Source organism: Takifugu rubripes, chromosome 2 (genome assembly GCF_901000725.2).
Source record: "Takifugu rubripes chromosome 2, fTakRub1.2, whole genome shotgun sequence".
NCBI classification, from domain to species: Eukaryota; Metazoa; Chordata; class Actinopteri; order Tetraodontiformes; family Tetraodontidae; genus Takifugu; species Takifugu rubripes.
The window spans coordinates 1787236-1796447 of NC_042286.1; positions in this window are offsets into that span (position 1 = coordinate 1787236).

Genomic DNA, 9212 nt, shown 5'->3' on the forward strand with positions numbered 1-9212 from the left:
TTGGCTGTTCGGCGTATGACGTCACTTTTCTCTGGCGGAAATGGGCTGAGTTAAAGTCATATTATTTTCATATTCCGCTTATTCAAAGCTGTACTTCACATATTTTACACACTCCAAACCGTAGTTGTTGCTCATAAAAAGAGTTTGAATATATTTATACTGAACTACAGTTTCGCAGTAACATGGAAGAGAACGTTATCTGATGGGAGATCATGATATTGTGTGTTCATTTTAGTCATTAAACACTTTTGAACAAATCACATTATGAAAGGCCATCATGTTTTAAAGGTACATTTCAGTATAGCTATTAACATAGCTTGTCTTTGTGGGTTCACAATTATCAGGTCATAGTAATCCGTTTAGGTCAGGCATGAGTCAAGTGGATTACTGAAACTGGAAGCAGTCCACCGCCTCTTTTACACGTCATATAAGTATGTAATAGCATAGTAAAGTATTTAATCTTTTATCTTACTTAATACGTCAGCACCCTGGGTTAACATTATACGTATACAGGGGTAAGTAAGCAAAGCTGTTATGTTAGATTTTTGCTAAATAGACCAATTACAATTAATTTCATACATTTCATGCATTCACTAAATAATTCAGGTAATTAATACATTTGCAGTATCAACACTGTCTAGAAAATGCATTTGACCAGAGTTTTATCCTGTGATTCTCCTGAAATGGGAGAAGCTGAGAACAGAGGTGTGAAATCCCAGCATGCAAGTCAGATATAATTGGTGTAAGACCAGTATCCTGTTGTGTCATTCTTTGTAAACATGAACTACTTCAAGGTGGTTTTGGATATAGGCATACAATTCCTACATGGGTGCTGGTTTATCCCCAGTTTGAAAGTGTAACAATAATCTAGTCAGTACTATCATACTTAGAAGCTATTTTTGCCTGTTCAAAACCACCTTTATAAAGTCAAAATATATGTATTACATTTTATGCAAAAGAACTGCTTTATAGTTTGAATATAGTGCATTTGAACAGCCTGGCAGGAAGATGTTCTTTAAAATCATTTTGAAATATTTGGCTGTCATGTGGGAGTTTGCATGGGTTTTCTCCTGGTGCTCCAGGGTTCTTCCCCTATCCAGAATCAGAATCAGAATCAGAATCAGAATCAGAATCAGAATCAGATTTATTGCCATTGTTCATGTAATACACAGTATTACACAAGCTAGGAATTTGTCTTGGTGTGACGCTGAGACATTCAACATAAAGAAGACAACACTAGAATAAGATAAATAGAATAAAATAAGACATATATACAGTATATACATAAATAGTAAGAAATAGTGCAGGTCAATGCAGGAGTAATGTGATCCAATGGCCCAGTTAGAAATTGGTGATTCTAAACTTAACCTTAGTCGTGAATGACTGGTTGTCCATTTGATAATATTCAATTGTTAATAAGATAGGTTGAATTTGTTTCACATAACTAATACTAGTAACACTCACTGTGCTAAACATTGTCAGATGCAGTTTGTGTGTGTGTGTGTGTGTGTGTGTGTGTGTGTGTGTGTGTGTGTGTGTTTGTGTGTGTGTGTGTGTGTGTGTGTGTGTGATTGCCTGCGTATTTGCTTTTTGTGTAATCTAGACCATATTCAACCATAGATATCTCCTGGAATGTATTAATAAGAACAGTGGGGGGGGGGGGGGGGGGGGGGGTAACAGTCTTTCATATTCCAAAACCCATGGAAATAAGGCAACACCTACATATACAACTTAATATGAACAATAAAATATATAAGACTATATCATACACACTAATGTAAGAGTCTCTATTTAGAAAACATCTATGAATGTCGAAGCTAACATGGTTGTTTTTCTTCTGTCCTTTTATGCATAATAGTCACTAAAGTGTGGAGCCGTTTTAATGCCATGATCTTCATAATTCCTAGTTATGTTGCCACAGTTGTACATCGGCCAACGCTTTGTTTGTTGCATAGTTTTTACAGTTTGGCTTTCCATGTAACTGTAGCACACTCAGTCAACCACTTGGTCAACCTGTGTGACCTTGAGTGTGACTAATATTCAGTTGTTTATAATATAGCTTGAGTTTGTTTCACTATTCTGACATTGTTGCCACGTCATATGTATCATTAATTCTTGTGCAATGATTAAGTATGAAAGGTCGTTCAATCTTGCTGGTGTCTCAATGAGCAGGCTCAGATTAAACAGCAGTCTGGTTTGCTCTCTACTGGCAGTTCACTGACACTGCAAAATAATTTACTCATTACAAACTGATTATGGACAGAAGCGGTATTGACAAGACAAATACACTCTTTTAGACCCCCACTGGATTACAGTGTGACACAGTAATTTACAACTAATGGAAATTACTCAGAAATATGTATACTTCTAATGATATCTGGTCATTATATCTATATTTTTTTTTATTTTCAGTTGAATTTAACTTCATTTATATACAACCATGATCATCTTCAGGGACTTTACACAAACCCAGACTGACCCTTAAAACAAGCAACATTGGCTGAAAAATGCCCTTTTAACAGGAAAGACCTCATATGGGGAGACCTGGATAGTTAAAGGAGAGGAAGGAGAGATAGAGCAGGAGGAAGGACAGACAGAGGAGAAGAACAACCCCATAAATCATACATGCAAACTGGAGTCTATAAGTATTGAGTTACTGTGTCTATAATCAGGTCTGCTGCACTTTTGAATAAAGTGGCTGTAATAATAAGTGTATAATAAGTGTATTGCCATTCTGGCACAGTAAGCTCCTGGATACCAAATATGGCACTCCAGGAAGCATTGTTTGGCTCAGGCGACGTACTGGTTGCACAATCAGAAGCCTTAGGGGGCTAGAAGTAAAGTGAGCATGGACTCACTCGTGATTTTTCCCTCTTTGTCATCGGTTGTTTAACATTACTGAAATAGCTGATGACAAATCTGGTGGCTGACCCCCGTGCATCATCATATCTGTATTTAGCCACACAAATGGCCCACTTGGCCATGGAAGTCCTTGTCTTTCAGGATACTGTTGCCTGCATCGCCCACACTCTCCTCTGGATAGCACGGCCACTGCCTCTCCTCTCGCCTCCACACCCATCTATTTTTCACTCACCGACTGACCCACTGGCGGAAAGCGTGAGGACATTGTGCTGATGAGGTTACTTTTAGTCTTCCAGGCTACTATTTTCTCTTCACTTTATTTAAACAAAAAGTGTGCACTAACTTATGTAAGCATCTCTGCTTCTTTTATCCCTTACTTCACAGTCAGATTTAATAGTATGCTGCACTCTACAGTAACACATCCATAACTGTCAAATATAGATCATATAGAGAACAGTTTTCATTGTTAAATGCAATGATGACTTTTGGTTGGATGGTAATATTGACTATGACTAAAATAGCAACTTCTTGTTAAAAAAGAAACCAGTAAGAGACATAAAAAATATATATTTTACTATATAATAAATAGAAACAGTATTTTATATTTATGGTTTTATAATTTAACAATAGCATGTTTTAACTATAAATTAAACCTCAGATGTATAATAGCTAAACTGGGCTTTATAAAATGTGCAGAATTTCAATTACTAAATATATTTCATATTCATATTCTTTGAACAAATATGTTTCTGTAGAGATAAAGCTTCAAATAAGCGACACAGCTTGTAATGACCAAACCAAATGACCAGCTTTCACGACATCAAGGGAAAAAGGGCGTTTTAAGATGTATCCATTTTTACTGTGTCATAGTTTATTGTATCATTTACCAGGTGACTGATGAGGAATAAGAAGCACTGAACCTAGAATGACTTTAGTTTAAAGGGGGGAGGATGCAAAACATGAATGATCCAGATATGAGAGTGTAAAAGGAGAACTGAGCTCATGCAGGTTGCTAAACTTAGAGTCTCTGACCACATGGTGGTAGTCTTTTGCTTGAACCAGCCTATTTTTACACATGACATCAGTCGTGTGTTTTACAGTTGCCAAATGGACAAGAAAACTGCACATGGCCATTGTATTAGAACTGATATGAAGTATGTGCTTTAAAAATATGAAGTATGTAGTACAATATACATTGAAGAAGTGTATCATGTAAATATACTGTACATCTTACAGCACCTATATTTCTTTGTAGCCTCTTGTTATTTCTTATAAGACTATGTCTCTGATTTTTTTTTTAAACCCAGAATCTGTATGCACAATATCATTAGCCAACATTAAAATATAAATTAACATAACAAATACAAATGTTAAGATTATAATTCTCTCGTAAAACTGAATATAAATATACATATTTATACATGTGTTTTTTTAATCAAGAAAATATATCATGCCATTCTTTCTTTATATTAAAAGCAAGCACTATGTGTTAGGATGCATGGTAAGAGATGAGGACTGTATATTTATTAGATGGGGAAAAGACTGGATTTCCTGAGAGCATTAGGAAACCCAGCATGTCACAGTCACTGGCCTGGTATGGAAACACTGCTCTTAGATGAGGGTTGGATCCACAGCAGCCGTGGCCAAGATGAACAGAAGCAGGAGGCTTCAGGGGTGCTACTTCCTCCTTTTCCTCTCTTGGCAGTGCCATAATTGCTCAGGTTGCCTAGCGACCGGAAGCATGGAAACAGAAGGTGTCACTTGTTACCTCAGAGCTGAATTTAGCCAAACTGTAAAGTAGCCACCCATGGATCATGATGAGAAATAAAAAAGAGAATAACAGTATATACAAAACAGCATGCTTCTCATCTGATAAGCTCCGACATACAATTCAGTCTCACGTGTAAATGATTGACTAATGTGAGTAATTGTTGCTAATCAGTGAATATTTGATTAACTCTGTCCTGTTATAATTTATATACATTTTATTCAGAAGGTTTTTCCACTGGAATAGCTTTATTATTAGGGAAGAAAACACAGAGACACAGAGTATTAAAGCAATTGTTTTGTTCAAGTATTGCCCATACTGACTTTTCTCCATTTGTATTTATGCTCTAATAAGGTTTCAGAGATCACCTGACGAGGTGGGAGTGAGCTGGTTGCAATATGTAGGAGTGCAGCAAGTGGAAAGGTAGTTTTGTTTAGGCCTACAAAATAGGGAAATCAATGTATTATACATTTTATGAAAAAGTTCTATAAAAGCAGCTACAGCAAAGAAAAACAATCATGCTGGTATATTTCATTATAATTCTACAGGAGCCAACTATGGCTATCTTAAATCCATACATTATCAATGTGTAATGAACCAAGGTAAGGCTGTCAGGGCTGTGACACTTTCACCCCTATTTCATTTAGAATTACGAGTAAAATAATATGAATGAAATCTAATATTTCTAAAAAGTTAAGATCCAGTTGATCACATATTAAAACTAGAAAAAAGCTCTTGGACAGTGCAGACATCTGCCAGACAGAGACATGGAGAGAGAGCGAGAGAGAGAGTGAGAGTTGTCTCCCTTTAATGTAGATAAACGTACACACACATATATATATGACAGAGGTGACAATGGCCTGTCTACGCATGAAGCTGATGAAAAAATTATAGGCCTGTTTGGTTACAAAACCAAAATAATGGACCAAGTATTAAGTGAAATGTGAGAATCTCATCAAGGGAAAAGTGATCAGTTTCCATGGGTTTGTGTCATCCACCTCTCCGGTATTATCGCAGCAACTCATCGGCTAACCCAACAATTCTCCCTGTATTCAGAACAGGTATTTACTTTCCACCAGTGACCACTGATCCTCCTCCTTCTCTCCTACTTACATATCATCCTTCAACTCTGGTGTGCACGTAGCGGATGGTAACAGCCCACACAGTCCTCTCAGGAAGCAGAAGGTTTGTCCACTCCCACTCGGGCTTTGCGTCATGGAACACAAAAAAATGAGACAGAGAAGGAACAGATGGGAAGATGACATACTGGCTGTTTTATAACATTACTCCTCACAACACTGTGGTCATCGGTATGATTATGTAAAGTAGCAAGCTATTGTGGACTCAAGCTGGCCTATACCTACATATAGACATTACTGTCCTTGTTATTATTATTTTTATTACTACTACAGGGAGTGCAGAATTATTAGGCAAGTTGTAATTTTGAGGATTAATTTTATTATTGAACAACAGCCATGTTCTTAATGAACCCAAAAGACTCATTAATATCAAAGCTGAATATTTTTGGGAGTTGGAGTGGGGCTTTTTTAGTTTTAGCTATTTTAGGAGGATATCTGTGTGCAGGTGACTATTACTTTGTGCATAATTATTAGGCAACTTAACAAAAAACGAATATATACCCATTTCAATTATTTATTTTCACCAGGGAAACCAATATAACAGCTCAACATTCACAAATATACATTTCTGACATTCAAAAACAAATCAGTGACCAATATAGCCACCTTTCTTTGCAAACACACTCAAAAGCTTGCCATCCATGGATTCTGTTGGTGTTTTGATCTGTTCACGATCAACATTGCGTGCAGCAGCAACCACAGCCTCCCAGACACTGTTCAGAGAGGTGGACTGTTTTCCCTCCTTGTAAATCTCACATTTGATGAGGGACCACAGGTTCTCTGTGGGGTTCAGATCAGGTGAACAAGGAGGCCATGTCATTAGTTTTTCTTCTTTTAGGCCCTTTCTTGCCAGCCAGGCTGTGGAGTACTTGGATGCGTGTGATGGAGCATTGTCCTGCATGAAAATCATGTTTTTCTTGAAGGATGCGGACTTCTTCCTGTACCACTGCTTGAAGAAGGTGTCTTCCAGAAACTGGCAGGAGGACTGGGAGTTGAGCTTGACTCCATCCTCAACCCGAAAAGGCCCCACAAGCTCATCTTTGATGATACCAGCCCATACCAGTACCCCACCTCCACCTTGCTGGCGTCTGAGTCGGACTGGAGCTCTCTGCCCTTTACCGATCCAGCCACGGGCCCATCCATCTGGCCCATCAAGACTCACTCTCATTTCATCAGTCGATAAAAACTTAGAAAAATCAGTCTTAAGATATTTCTTGGCCCAGTCTTGACTTTTCAGCTTGTGTCTTGTTCAGTGGTGGTCGTTTTTTAGCCTTTCTTACCTTGGCCATGTCTCTGAGTATTGCTCACTTGTGCTTTTGGGCACTCCAGTGATGTTGCAGCTCTGAAATATGGCAAAACTGGTGGCAAGTGGCATCTTGGCAGCTGCACGCTTGACTCATTCTAGGTTCAGTGCTATTTTGCGCCTTGGTTTTTCCACACGCTTCTTGCGACCCTGTTGACTATTTTGAAGGAAACGCTTGATTGTACGCTGATCATGCTTTAGAAGCTTGGCAATTTTAGGAGTGCTGCATCTCTCTGCAACATATCTCACTATTTTTGACTTTTCGGAGCCTGTAAAGTCCCTCTTCTGACCCATTTTGCCAAAGGAAAGGAAGTTGCCTAATAATTATGCATACCTGATATGGGGTGTTGATGTCATGAGACCACACCACTTCTCATTACAGAGATGCACATCACCTGATATGCTTAATTGGTAGTGGGCTTTTGAGCCTATACAGCTTGGAGTAAGACAACGTGCATATAGAGGATGATGTGGTCAAAATACTCTTTTGCCTAATAATTCTGCACTCCCTGTATAGTAGTAGTAGTAGTTTTTCACAGAGGTCAAAATGTGATTTCTGTTCTGTTTTTGGAGAAGAATCAGCAATGACAGGGTCAGACGAGTACCTGTGAATGTTTGTTTTAACAGAAACCGCTGTGTAATAATCACCGCTACTCATGAAGACTGGGGTTAATAGATTGGTGCCCAGATCTGGAGAACCAGTTGTCTAATATGAAAGGAGTGGCATCATATATATTTGGATGCAGATAATGTAATCCTTTTGTAGTTACTTTGAAAGATCCATACAAACAGCATTCTGATGTCTTGTCAGTATAAATGGTGCTAGAGGAAAAAAATGATTGTTGGCTTGACTGGAACACTCTCCTAGTTGTTTGTTTATGTTGTCTTAAAAATGGATAAATAAATCAGATTTTCTGGAATAGCATTGAGAGTGCTTAAGGGCTGAGGTCTTGGCTGTGGCCGAGGGAGGAAAGGACAGCCAAACTAGTGGTCTGCCTTTTTCAGAAATCTCAGTTGATGACATGTTCCACTCTCACAATCAGAGACTTCCCTGCCTGGTTACAAAACTCAAACTGTCTAATAATATTCATGCTGCTTCAATAGCTTGGCTTTGCCTCTGCTGAATTTATCAAAACCACTCTAGACTAATTATTACATGTTCAAGTGATACTTGTGGCATTGCTCTCATCTACTAGTATAATTACAATTTCACATTAACTGGCCTTAAGGAAAGCACCATGTTGTTGATCAGCTGGTTAATAGAAGATTGAAGGAGGTGCAGCCTGAGAGGAAGACAGAGACTTTTAACACGACTTTTATTTAAAATAATAAATAGAATAAAACATATTAAACTATCACTAAATCTTTGTTAAAGGAGGTAGTGTGAGAGTTTTAACTGTCTCTGTTCTGACACTGAACACAAGATACGTTAATGACCCCACAGTGGAACACTTGCAGGTTTGTGGTGGCCCTGTTGAAGCAGAACTCCAGCCTCAGTCTGGCTCTAATGTTTTGCCTCCCCATGGCCACCACACCACACGTGTCACCATCCCATATCTTTTCCTTAAGTATCTTGTCCCCCTGGAACAGAAAACACGATGTTAAATTGGTTAAAATTCTCTGTTAAACCACTAAAAACCCCTGTGAGTCTGCTGCACTCTGTAAAAACATAAAAAACTGTCTCAGACAGACAACACGTCAGACACACTGCAGTTTAAAACAGAGATAAAATCATTGGTGGTGATGGCACCATGCAGGATCCTCGACTGAAGGTCTCCAGTCTTTTTTTTTTGATGGGAGGTTTGTACAGGGTCTTCCACTGTGGATTCTGTCCCCCCAGTCTGTCCATCCACACAGCCCATTAATTGTCTTTACAATGTTCAGATAAAAAGTCTTTTTGTCTGTTACATGGAGGCGCAGTTTGCTCTTGTAGCAGGCGTCCAGGAGAGGGTAGCTGAACTCCTCAGACCCAGGGCTCAGGTGGGGGTCAGGGAAGGCGTCCGTGGGGTTGGGCTCAGTTGTTCCTCTGCTGTAACGCAGGAGGAGGCCCCTCTCTCTCACAGAGAGCCTCCTCTTCCAGAGCTCCAGGCTTCTCTCCACCAGTGAATTTAGTCTCAGCATGGAGCTCAGGGTCTGGGCG